Source organism: Helianthus annuus, chromosome 10, assembly GCF_002127325.2.
Source record: "Helianthus annuus cultivar XRQ/B chromosome 10, HanXRQr2.0-SUNRISE, whole genome shotgun sequence".
Lineage (NCBI taxonomy): Eukaryota > Viridiplantae > Streptophyta > Magnoliopsida > Asterales > Asteraceae > Helianthus > Helianthus annuus.
In genome coordinates this window covers 60,329,262-60,340,340 of record NC_035442.2, presented here as the reverse complement: position 1 = coordinate 60,340,340, position 11,079 = coordinate 60,329,262, and positions in this window count along the sequence as shown.

Below are 11,079 nucleotides of genomic sequence, written 5' to 3'. Positions count from 1 at the left end.
CAGTGTCTCTTGAAGTGACCTTCAGCGCCACAATGAAAACATCCTTTGTTGCCCTGTTGTTGTTGCTGATTCTGCGGTGCTTCCTATTGCTGCTAGCGATTCTGATTTGCAGGCCGTGAGCTCCTGCAATCCTTAGCTTCATGACCCATCTTAAGACACCTCTGACAACGACCCTTGTTGCACTGACACTGTGGTGTCTGTTGCATCTGTTGCACTTTGGGTGATTTCCTCGATATCCACCCTGCCCCTGACTACCATAAGATTGCTGACTAGGACTCTGGTAGTCATCAGTCTTTCGCTGCTGTGCCTAGGACTAAACTGTAGTCGAACCCTTGCTAGAATCTCCATCCCATTTTCGCTTGTTGTCACTGGGAATAGTAGATGTAGTAGCGGTAGTAGCACTGATACGTTTAGGAAACTTGTTCTGTTCCACTGCCTGGTCTGTGAGACGATGAGCAAGACGAGTAACATCCTGGATAGTAGCAAGATTAGCAGAGGTCACATGGCTTTGAATCTCTGGTACTAAGCCTTTGAGGTATAACTCAATGCGCTTGATAGGAGGGTCCACCATAGTTGGACACAAGATGGCCAGCTCGTTTGACCTTTTCGTATACGCCTCTATCTCTGACCCTGTCATCTTCAGGTTAAAGAACTCCACTTCCAACTTGTGGATGTCATCACGAGTGCAGTATTCACGCTTGATCAATTCCTTGAAGTCGTTCCATGGGGTGGCATTAGCAGCCGCCAACCTCAGCATCTGAACTTGCGCATTCCACCAAGTCAGCGCAATGCCTTTGAAAGTACCAGTGGCATACTTCACCCTACGAGCCTCAGGGCATTCGCACATCTCGAAGACCGATTCGAGCTTCTTAAACCAGTGGAGGAGTCCAACGGCTCCTTCAGTGCCACTGAATGTGCTAGGACGACAGTCCATGAAAGTCTTGAACGTGCATACAGGTGGCTGAGCGTGCTGACCTGTTGTGTATAAGAACAGGACAAGGTTAAACACAAGAGTTGGTCTATGAGGGTAGCATCTAAAGATCCTAGTGTGAGTTTACGACTGCAGGGTATACCTCTTGCTTGAGCGGCTGCAAGTGCCGCAGCAACTTGTTCGTTAATCAGAGCCGTCAACTGGGCTTGAGTCATGTTAACACGTCCACTCATGATCTTCATATCAAAAGGTAAACATGAGTGAGAGAGGTTCGCGAAAGTGCGATGGCAGAATAGAGTAAGCACACATGTGTTTCAAACATTAGTTGCTACGTTTATCTAGGCATACCATGAGCAAAGTTCTACATAACTAACAAGTAGGCAATAAAAAAAAACATATCACCTAGAATGTTGAGTCTTGCACGTGGAGCGAAGCGTCGTTGTGGATCATTGAGCACTATGCAGGTTATAGTCTGGTTTCAATAAAAATTTTTTCCCTTATTAAAACCAAGTTCACTATAACCAATGGCTCTGATACCAATCTGTCACACCCCCAAAATCCACATGCGGGGTATCACCGCTTAGAGGCGTGACTGATCAGGATCAAGCCACCAATCATATTGAACATTGCAAGTAATAAATAAAGTTCAACCCATCAATATAAAAGGTGTTCAAATCAAAACATAGTTAAGTGATTAGCGGAAGCATAAATGTGAAACCCAACATAAGTATAAAGTTCAAAATGTCAGAATGTTTTTAACATGGCATCCACTGTCCATGTCCCACAACGACTGCGCCTCCCAGTGCAAGCTCCATGAGTACCTATCGACCTGCAAGGCATGCAACAGAGAGTCAACAACAAAGTTGAGCGAGTTCACAGTTGATTGTTCAGTTAATGAGTTCGTTTCAGAATTTGTAAGCTCGTTTCATAACCATACGTTACCCAGTATCTTTGTTTCCAAACCTTTACAATAATAAGTGGGGGCTTCCCATGTTGTATGTACTAGACTAGTTGTATCTATAAGTGTCATTCCCAATCCGAGGACAACGGTGAATATGAGTTTACGTAGGTTTTACGTAAGTTCCCTTCCCTAACCGAGGACAGTACGTAGCGAGTACGTAGGTTTAGTGCTGGTGTCCTTCCCAATCCAAGGACAATAGTACGTAGGTTTTACGTAGGTTTTACGTAGGTTCTAACACTTGTGTCCTCCCTAAACCGAGGACTATACTACGTAGGCTTTACTTAGGTTGTAGTACCAGCGTCCTTCCCAAACCGAGGACGGTGTTAAGTAGTCTAGTAGTGATGAAAGTACGGGTAGTCATACAAATCCTATTCCCAACCCACCGGGAATCCCATGCCTTGGAAGAGTGTGAACTCACCTTGGTTTGCTCGGTTTGGTTAACTACTTGGTTCCAAATAATCAGTTCGGGCCTATGGTATGCACGTGTGCGTAATCAGTTTATATTCACGAAGTTCACATATAAGTACAATCACAGTGAGTATTGAATCAGTGAGCACCAATTAACACAAAGCACGTATTCAAGTTCATGCAAGTCATGCTTATCATTTAACAACAGTTAACTAACCCAGTTAACCCTTTACAGAATTAAAATAAGTTACTGTGCCGTTTACCTATTCGACGAAACACCCCTGTTTCGTCGTGACTTCCCTTTGACGAAACATATTTGTTTCGTCGTGTCCCTAATCGACGAAACTCCTTTGTTTCGTCGAGGTGTGATTCGTCGTCTACAGCGTTCCATCACTAGGTCAGTTACGTCGTCAACAGTTACGTATATCACGGGAACCCTAATCATCAGTAGCAGTTACATAATTCATTATCATACAATCAACCCAGCCACAACAGATCAATGATAAGGATCATGGTATATCAGTATCAAAACTTGAACAGTGAATAATACGAATAGAATCACAATTTCTCCATATCTAGTTCATTAGACTATCTTCAGGATATCAAACCCTAATCATCTCATCTTGCATGCATATATTTTCTAATAACCCCAAACCGAGATTACAATCATTACAAATCAGTCATCACTAATAGTCACGCAAGGAATTCATTAGCATCTTTAAACCCCTAACGATATTCGTTACACAAAACAATCACACAAGGTATGTACTGATTTAAATCAAGCAATCGTATCAAGTAATTACACACTAACCGGTTCAAGATGAACAAGTACGAATTCGAGAGAAGGTGATGGATGTCGTCGCACAGGAGAGGGAGGGAGAGACTCTAGGGTTTCTGATCGTTAAAAGTGTGACGAATGAAATAGAATACTCGATAAATACTCGCGTAACGGACTGGGCCCTTACTGGGCTTCGGCGAATCATTGAGCCGGCGAAACGGCTTGTTTTATCGAGATGTTTGTGACGAAACAACCTTGTTTCATCGATAAGGGTTATGGCGAAACGCTTTCCGTTTCGTCATTGTGGGTTATGGCGAAACACTTCTGTTTCGTCGGGTATAGTTCTAATCTCAACCGTATATAGGTTCATGTTCATGAAACTAGACATTTTAATCACAATAAACAGATAATAATCCAAACAACCATCTCAACTTATAATCCATTGTACAGTTACAAGGCAAACAAGTCGTGTAAGGAAACAGCTAAACAATTAACGTACAATTAACGTGCAATTAATGCGAAAATGGAATCTTGGAAACTCGAGTTGTCACAACAATTACTTGCATGGATTACGGTGGTAATCATGTATTGCGAACTGCCTTGGACAGTCAACCCGCAGTCATTGGTATCGATAGATCCATGTCGATAATTAACATGCTTCGTTTTCCTCTGTGTACGTGCTGGTTATGCGTAAACTATTTCGAACTCTATATGCTATTATCAAACTTGTATGCTCAGCTTTACATTTTATGTATTGACTTTATTTTAACGTATGTGACAGGCAATTAGGATGCTTATCTGCTAGGAAGGCGAGCTTAGAATAAGCGTCTACAGCATAGTTGTCTGTAGATCTTGCAGATCAAGTCTCTAGAAGCATTTGAACAGTTTTTATATTTAAAATCTGAGTTGTCGGAACAGAATATTTGACTTGATGTTATCTGTATAATTTGTTTGCTATTTAAGGTACGGTATGGGACGTATCATATAAATTGAATAGTAATAATAATTGTATGGAAACTTCTGGACAATCTGTTTCGCTCAGTGCCATGCCCCGATGATTCCGCCATCGGTTGGGGTGTGACAGATTGGTATCAGAGCCATAACTATAGGGAATTAGGCTAGACTTGAACAAGTCCGGGTCGATGTCTTAGAGACCTAGACTATGGTTAGGAACCAGCAGATCAAGCTTATGTACTGTATATCCTGCTAATTCTTATCATCACTGCACTCGAATTTTCAAACAACAACAAGTGACTCAGTCGGGATTAGGTGTGAAAACCGCAAACTCTCGACTACAATACTTGTTTGATCTACATTTATCTATAAAACGCGAGAATTCGCATTGAACCAGGAGTGAAATCCATAATTTAATGCGAATTTTCGTCGCTCTTCCTAATAAAAAGTCGGAATAAAGTTGTTTAAGCCAGGGGTGGAACCCTAACCTTGACAACTTGCTACCAGTTTTAGTCAACTTTTGCTCATCTCACCAAAGCCTCGACGGACTCCAATGACCTGAACTCACGAGTATGACCTAGGGAATACGTGCTGAATGCCCAAGAATCGAGGCAGAAACACGATCACGAAAGTCGAAAAATGACAACAAGTGTATTGAGAATAGTCGAATCGCTTTGGGTAGTCGATGTCTAGTAGCCGCAGATGATCTAATTCTCGATTTTATGCGTTTCTGAGTCGGCAGTTGTCACTCTGAAAATTCGTCGATTTTATGTGTTTATGTGTAATTACCTGTTTAAGTGTTTGGATTTTTGAAGGATTATTCGATTTTTTTTTCTATCACTTCGATCAACACACACAACTCGCATTACTCTTATATCTCAAAACGGTAACAAGTCGCTGCAAATCTAAACGACATTATGCTACGATATACGCTTGTGCTATACTCAATATGCCACTCGGTACACTATAACCGACCGATATATACATACGAACGACACACGAGCTTTGAATGATAGGTTTCTGTATTCTGACTGCCTCTGTGATTAAATAGGAACGTGCTTCTGTGTTTATGTGTCTCTGTGCTCTACGTGCTTATGTGCTTCTGTGACTACGTGAATCTGTGAATATGTGCTTATGTGTTTATGTGATACATGTTTCGACGTGTTCCTGAGCTTTAGTAAGTAGTAGACGCGTGAGGTGAGATTCGATTTTGATGTGTCTGAGACCTACGACGATGTCTGTTGCAGACCATGTCGTCATCCGGACACCGAACCCCACTTACCCGCCAGGAGAAGAGAGACAGACGTCTTGCTACTATCATCGCCAAGAAAGTGGCAAAGGCTGTGAGCGAGGTCTATGAAAACGTCAGCAAATCTTCTGAGGAGTCGAGAACTGAAGCTCCCAAAGACGCTACCAAGACTGTTTTTAGCTTTAAACAGTTCAAGGCATACGGACCAAAGGAATTCACCGGAGAAGATGGCCCAACAGCTATGTTTCAATGGTTTGATTCTATCGAAGTCACTCTGCGCCAAAGCGGCTGTCCAGAAAATCTCCATACCCTAAACGCAACCGGCGTCTTCTAGTCCAGAGCTCTAGACTGGTGGACGGCCGAACGAAACACACGCGGGAATGATGCAGCTTATGAGCTGACATGGAAGGAGCTGAAAGCCATCATGATGGACGAATTCTGCCCTCCCCATGAACGCCAAAAGCTGGAGGACGAGTTTTGGAACATTAAGAAGAAGGATGGAGATAACGATGCCTTGACTGCACGCTTTAAACAGCTCAGCATCATTTGTCCCGATCAAGTTAAGACGTCAGACATGGCCATCAAGAAGTACATTCGAGCTCTACCCGATTGTGTTGTCGATTTTGTTCATGCCGCCAAGACATCATCAATTGAGGAGACTTACTTGCTTGCCGCCGAGATCAACGACAAGCGAGTAAAAGCTGGTTTTTGGGATAAGCCCTCCAAGTCTCTACACCAAGCCACCACTACATCGACCGACACCGCCACTGCTCAACCATCCAAGTCATCACGCCGCAAGAAGAAGAAGAACAACAACAACAGCTCCAGCAATAAGAACTGTGCTGTCACTACCACTGCTGCTCCTCTGCAAGCCATACCGGCTCAGCAGCAGTCTCATCATTGACCAGCACCAGCTACTCAAGCGCCGCCAACAAAGCGTGCTTACACAGGTCCCCACCCGCTCTACCCGACATGCTCATATCATCATCCAGTGGGTCTTGCCTGTCGTTTCTGCGCTCATTGCAACTTGTACGGCCATTTTACTGCCAATTGTCGCTATGGTCCTCGCCAAGCCCTACTTCAAGCCACTGCTCATCAAGCTCTACTTCCAGCCCCGCAAGGCCAACACGCAGCTCAAGTACCCGCGATCAACGCTCGAGTCTGCTTTGCATGTGGTGACCCTAACCACTTTGCAAACATGTGCCCGAACAGGGTGGTGAAGCAACAGCCCCAGCAGCAGCAGTAGCAGCCTCAGCAGCAGCAACAAGCAGCACGCGCCAGAACCTTCAACATCAATGCTCGCCAAGCCCAGGCTAACAACAACGTGGTAAATGGTACGTTCCTTGTGAATGGTAATTATGCATCATGTTTGTTTGATACTGGAGCCGATAACAGCTTTGTGTCGTTTGAATTCAAGAAGCTCCTTAGTCGTAAGCATTCTTATCTACCTGCGTCATTCGAAGTTGAAGTCGCAACTGGAAGAACTGTCGCCGTTAACTCTGTTCTCCGTGATTGTACTCTCGAGCTTAACAATCACATCTTTCCAATTGACCTTATTCCGATGCAGCTCGGAAGTTTTGATATCATAGTAGGCATGGACTTTCTACGCGAAAACCATGCTGAAGTTGTGTGCTTCGACAAGATGATTCGATTGTTGCTCGCGAATGGTGACTTATTATGTGTGTACGGTGAAACTGCTACGAAAGGTCTCAAGCTCATGTCATGTGTCCAAGCTAGCAAGTATCTCCGCAAGGAATATAGAGCTTTCTTGGCTAACATCATAGTAGCGGAGAAGGAAAAGAAAAGGAAGACAGAAATCAGAGATGTCCCAGTGGTCCATGAATTTCCTCAGGTATTCCTTGACGATCTTCCTGGATTACCGCCCAGTCGTGATATCGAATTCCGCATCGACCTCATTCCTGGAGCTAACCCCGTAGCCAAAGGCCCATATCGACTCGCGCCATCCGAAATGCGGGAACTCTCGAACCAACTCCAGGAGTTACCTGAAAAAGGCTTTATTCGCCCGAGCACCTCTCCTTGGGGCGCACCAGTCATTTTCATCAAAAAGAAGGATGGGTCGTTCAGGATGTGTATCGACTATCGGGAATTGAATAAGTTAACCATCAAGAACCGATACCCTCTACCTCGCATCGACGATTTGTTTGATCAGTTACAAGGTGCTACGAGTTTCTCAAAGATCGATCTACGCTCAGGCTATCATCAATTGCGTATTCAGGAAGAAGATATACCCAAAACCGTTTTTCGCACTCGCTACGACCACTATGAGTTCGTTGTTATGCCTTTTGGTTTAACTAACGCACATGCGGTTTTTATGGATATGATGAATCATGCGGGTAAGCCGTATCTTGACCGTTTCCTCATCGTATTCATCGACGATGTCTTGATTTATTCCAAATCAAAAGCCGAACATGAGCAACATCTACGTTTGGTTCTCGAGTTACTCCAGGGGAACCAACTCTATGCCAAGTTCTCCAAGTGCGAGTTCTGGCTAGAAGAGGTTCAGTTTCTGGGTCACATCATGAATAGTCGAGGTATCCATGTCGACCCTACGAAGATTGAAGCAGTTAAGAGTTGGATTACGCCAAAGAACCCGTCTGAAGTCCGTTCTTTTCTCGGATTAGCGGGCTATTATCGACGATTTATCGAAGGATTCTCTAAGATCTCTGTGTCGCTTACCGCTCTTACGCATAAAGACAGGTCTTTTGTTTGGGGAACCGAACAAGAGTTTGCTTTCCAAACCCTCAAGCATAAGCTATGCAATGCTCCTGTTCTCTCATTGCCCGATGGGAACGACGACTTCATTGTCTACTGTGATGCTTCCAACCTTGGCCTTGGTTGTGTCCTCATGCAACGAGACAAGGTTATAGCTTATGCTTCTCGACAGCTCAAAATCCAGGAGAGGAACTACACAACCCATGATCTCGAGCTAGGCGCGGTAGTCTTTGCATTAAAGATATGGCGACACTATCTGTATGGTACCAAGTGTACGATCTTCACCGATCACAGGAGTTTTACAACACATCTTTAATCAGAGAGAACTCAATATGCGTCAACACCGATGGGTAGAACTCCTCAACGATTACGACTGCGAGATTTGTTATCACCCAGGCAAAGCAAGTGACGTTGCTGATGCGCTCAGCAGACGGAGTTATTTGCTCAGTATTCGTAATACCGAAGCCCAACACGATCTCGAAACCCTCATCCGCGAAGCCCAACATGCTTGCTTTAATGAAAGCACTTTGAAGAAGGAGAGAATCTATCACGATGGAGCTCAGCTTGTAAGCAAATCGAATGGGATCTTCTATTTTCTGGACCGAATTTGGATCCATAAGCGAACCGAATTACGAAAGATTTTAATGGATGAAGCCCACAAATCTCGGTATTCTATTCATCCCGGTGCCGATAAAATGTACCAGGATCTTCGCTACAAGTACTGGTGGCCGGGCATGAAAAGGGATATCGCTCTCTATGTCGGAAGATGCCTGACTTGTGCTAGGGTCAAGGCTGAACATCAAAGACCCTCTGGCTTACTCGAACAACCGCCAATTCCTATATGGAAGTGGGAGAGTATAGCTATGGATTTCATAACCAAGCTTCCACCCACGTCATTGGGTCACGACAGGATTTGGGTTGTCGTGGATCGTTTGACCAAATCAACCCACTTTTTGCCAATACGAGAAGACTACAAGGTGGAACGATTAGCCCAAATCTACACCGACGAGATCATTTGTAATCATGGTACGCCTCGTGACATCATCTCTGACCGTGATGCTCGGTTTACGTCGCGATTGTGGGAAACGTTTCAAGCAGCACTCGGTACGTCGCTTAACTTAAGTACCGCATTCCATCCTCAAACCGATGGAAAGACTGAAAGAACGATCCGTACTCTTGAAGACATGCTTCGTGCGTGTGTCATAGACTTCGGTGGTAATTGGAACAAATACCTGCCGTTAGTCGAATTCTTGTACAATAATAGTTATCATACCAGCATCCAGATGGCACCATTCGAGGCCCTATATGGAAGAAGATTCGATCGCCTATTGTGTGGCACGAGATCGGTCACTCGCAATTAACCGGTCCTGAGCTATTACAAGAAATGACTGACAAAGTCCTCCAGATTTGAGACAACTTATTGAAAGCTCGGGACAGACAGAAAAGTTACGCCGATAGAAGACGCAAGCCCCTTGAAATTGACGTTGGCGACTACGTACTCCTAAAGGTATCCCCTTGGAAGGGTGTGGTCAGATTCAGCAAGAAAGGGAAACTAGCGCCTCGATATGTTGGACCTTTTAAGATTCTGGAAAGGGTCGGAAAAGTCGCCTACAGACTCGAACTACCGGAGGAACTCAGTAACGTCCACCCGACTTTCCATGTGTCAAACCTCCGAAAATGCCTGGCTGAGCATGATCTAATTGTACCTCTTGACGAGCTTCAAATCAACGAAACGCTACACTTCATGGAGAAGCCTGTCGAAATCATGGATCGCCAAACCAAGTAACTCAGACGCTCGCGTATTCCTATTGTGAAAATCCGATGGGATGGCAAACGAGGCGCAGAGTTCACTTGGGAACTCGAAAGCGACATGAAGGCGAAGTACCCGCAGTTGTACAAGTGGAAGTCTAGAGAGAGGAAGTTCTCAAGCGTAATTCACAACGATGTACAGCTTTCAGCCTAATTTCAGGACGAAATTCCCTAAACAAGGGGAGGCTGTAACACCCCGTGTTACCGAAAGTCAAAGTCAAAGTCAAGATTGACTCCTTTGACTATAGTTAGTCTATTTTATGTTTGCGATTACGTTAGTTGTATTATGTGGAGTAAGTGTTATTAATCAAAGTAATCGAATGTTCAAATCGATGTGAAACGCTAAACGACTGTGAATAATAGGAAGTAACATTGCGATAAAGTCAACTAATCAATAATCGAGCTAATACAATCATCATCGAACTCGAAACTCGAAATACGCGAATTCTGGTGTTAGTATATGTGAGTGTGTGCCTTATGTGTTACTTGTGCGTGTTTTCTTTATGTTATGTGTGGTAATCAATCCAAACTCGAATCGAAACTCGAAACTCCATCGAACTCAATCAAAATCGAATTAAGCTAATTGGTGGCGAAAAGACAGCGCGAGACATAGACAACCTTCACCAAATCAGGTATCCGTAAGACTTAATTAATATCTAATTACTGCTTAATTTCTGTGCTCGCTTGAAAATGTGAATAAACTGCTACTTGCATTCTGATACACTTACTTGCATCATACTTTGTTTACTGTCACTTCATTATTTACATACAGAACTTTAGTGACAAACTTGATGCACAAAAGCACAGAAGCACAATAAACGGATAACCCAGTAAACGTGCTGGCATAGTCAGCACCAGACAGACACTGTCTCTAAGGCCAGTATGAGCCGGGAATAGTTTACTACACTAGTAGAAAGTGTAGGGAGATGAGGATTGTAGAACTGCGTCTCTAGGTGATAATTAGAGTGACCAGATGTGCCTAAAACGTACGTTATGTACAAAATTCAGCACTTTAAGTAAAAATTCAGCATTTATCTAAACTAATAAAGTGCCAAAACATGAGAAAATAATACTAGACACTTTCCAAAGTGTCGGGAATAAGTTGTGTCACTAAAAATAGTAATAACGACACTTTAAAGCTTTGTTAAGCACTTTAACGGATCACTATCCAACCGAACAACCGGACTTTACCCGGAACATGAAATATTGCCATCAACGCTGTTTTTCCTTTTTTGAGCCAGTTAGGGTCACCGAAT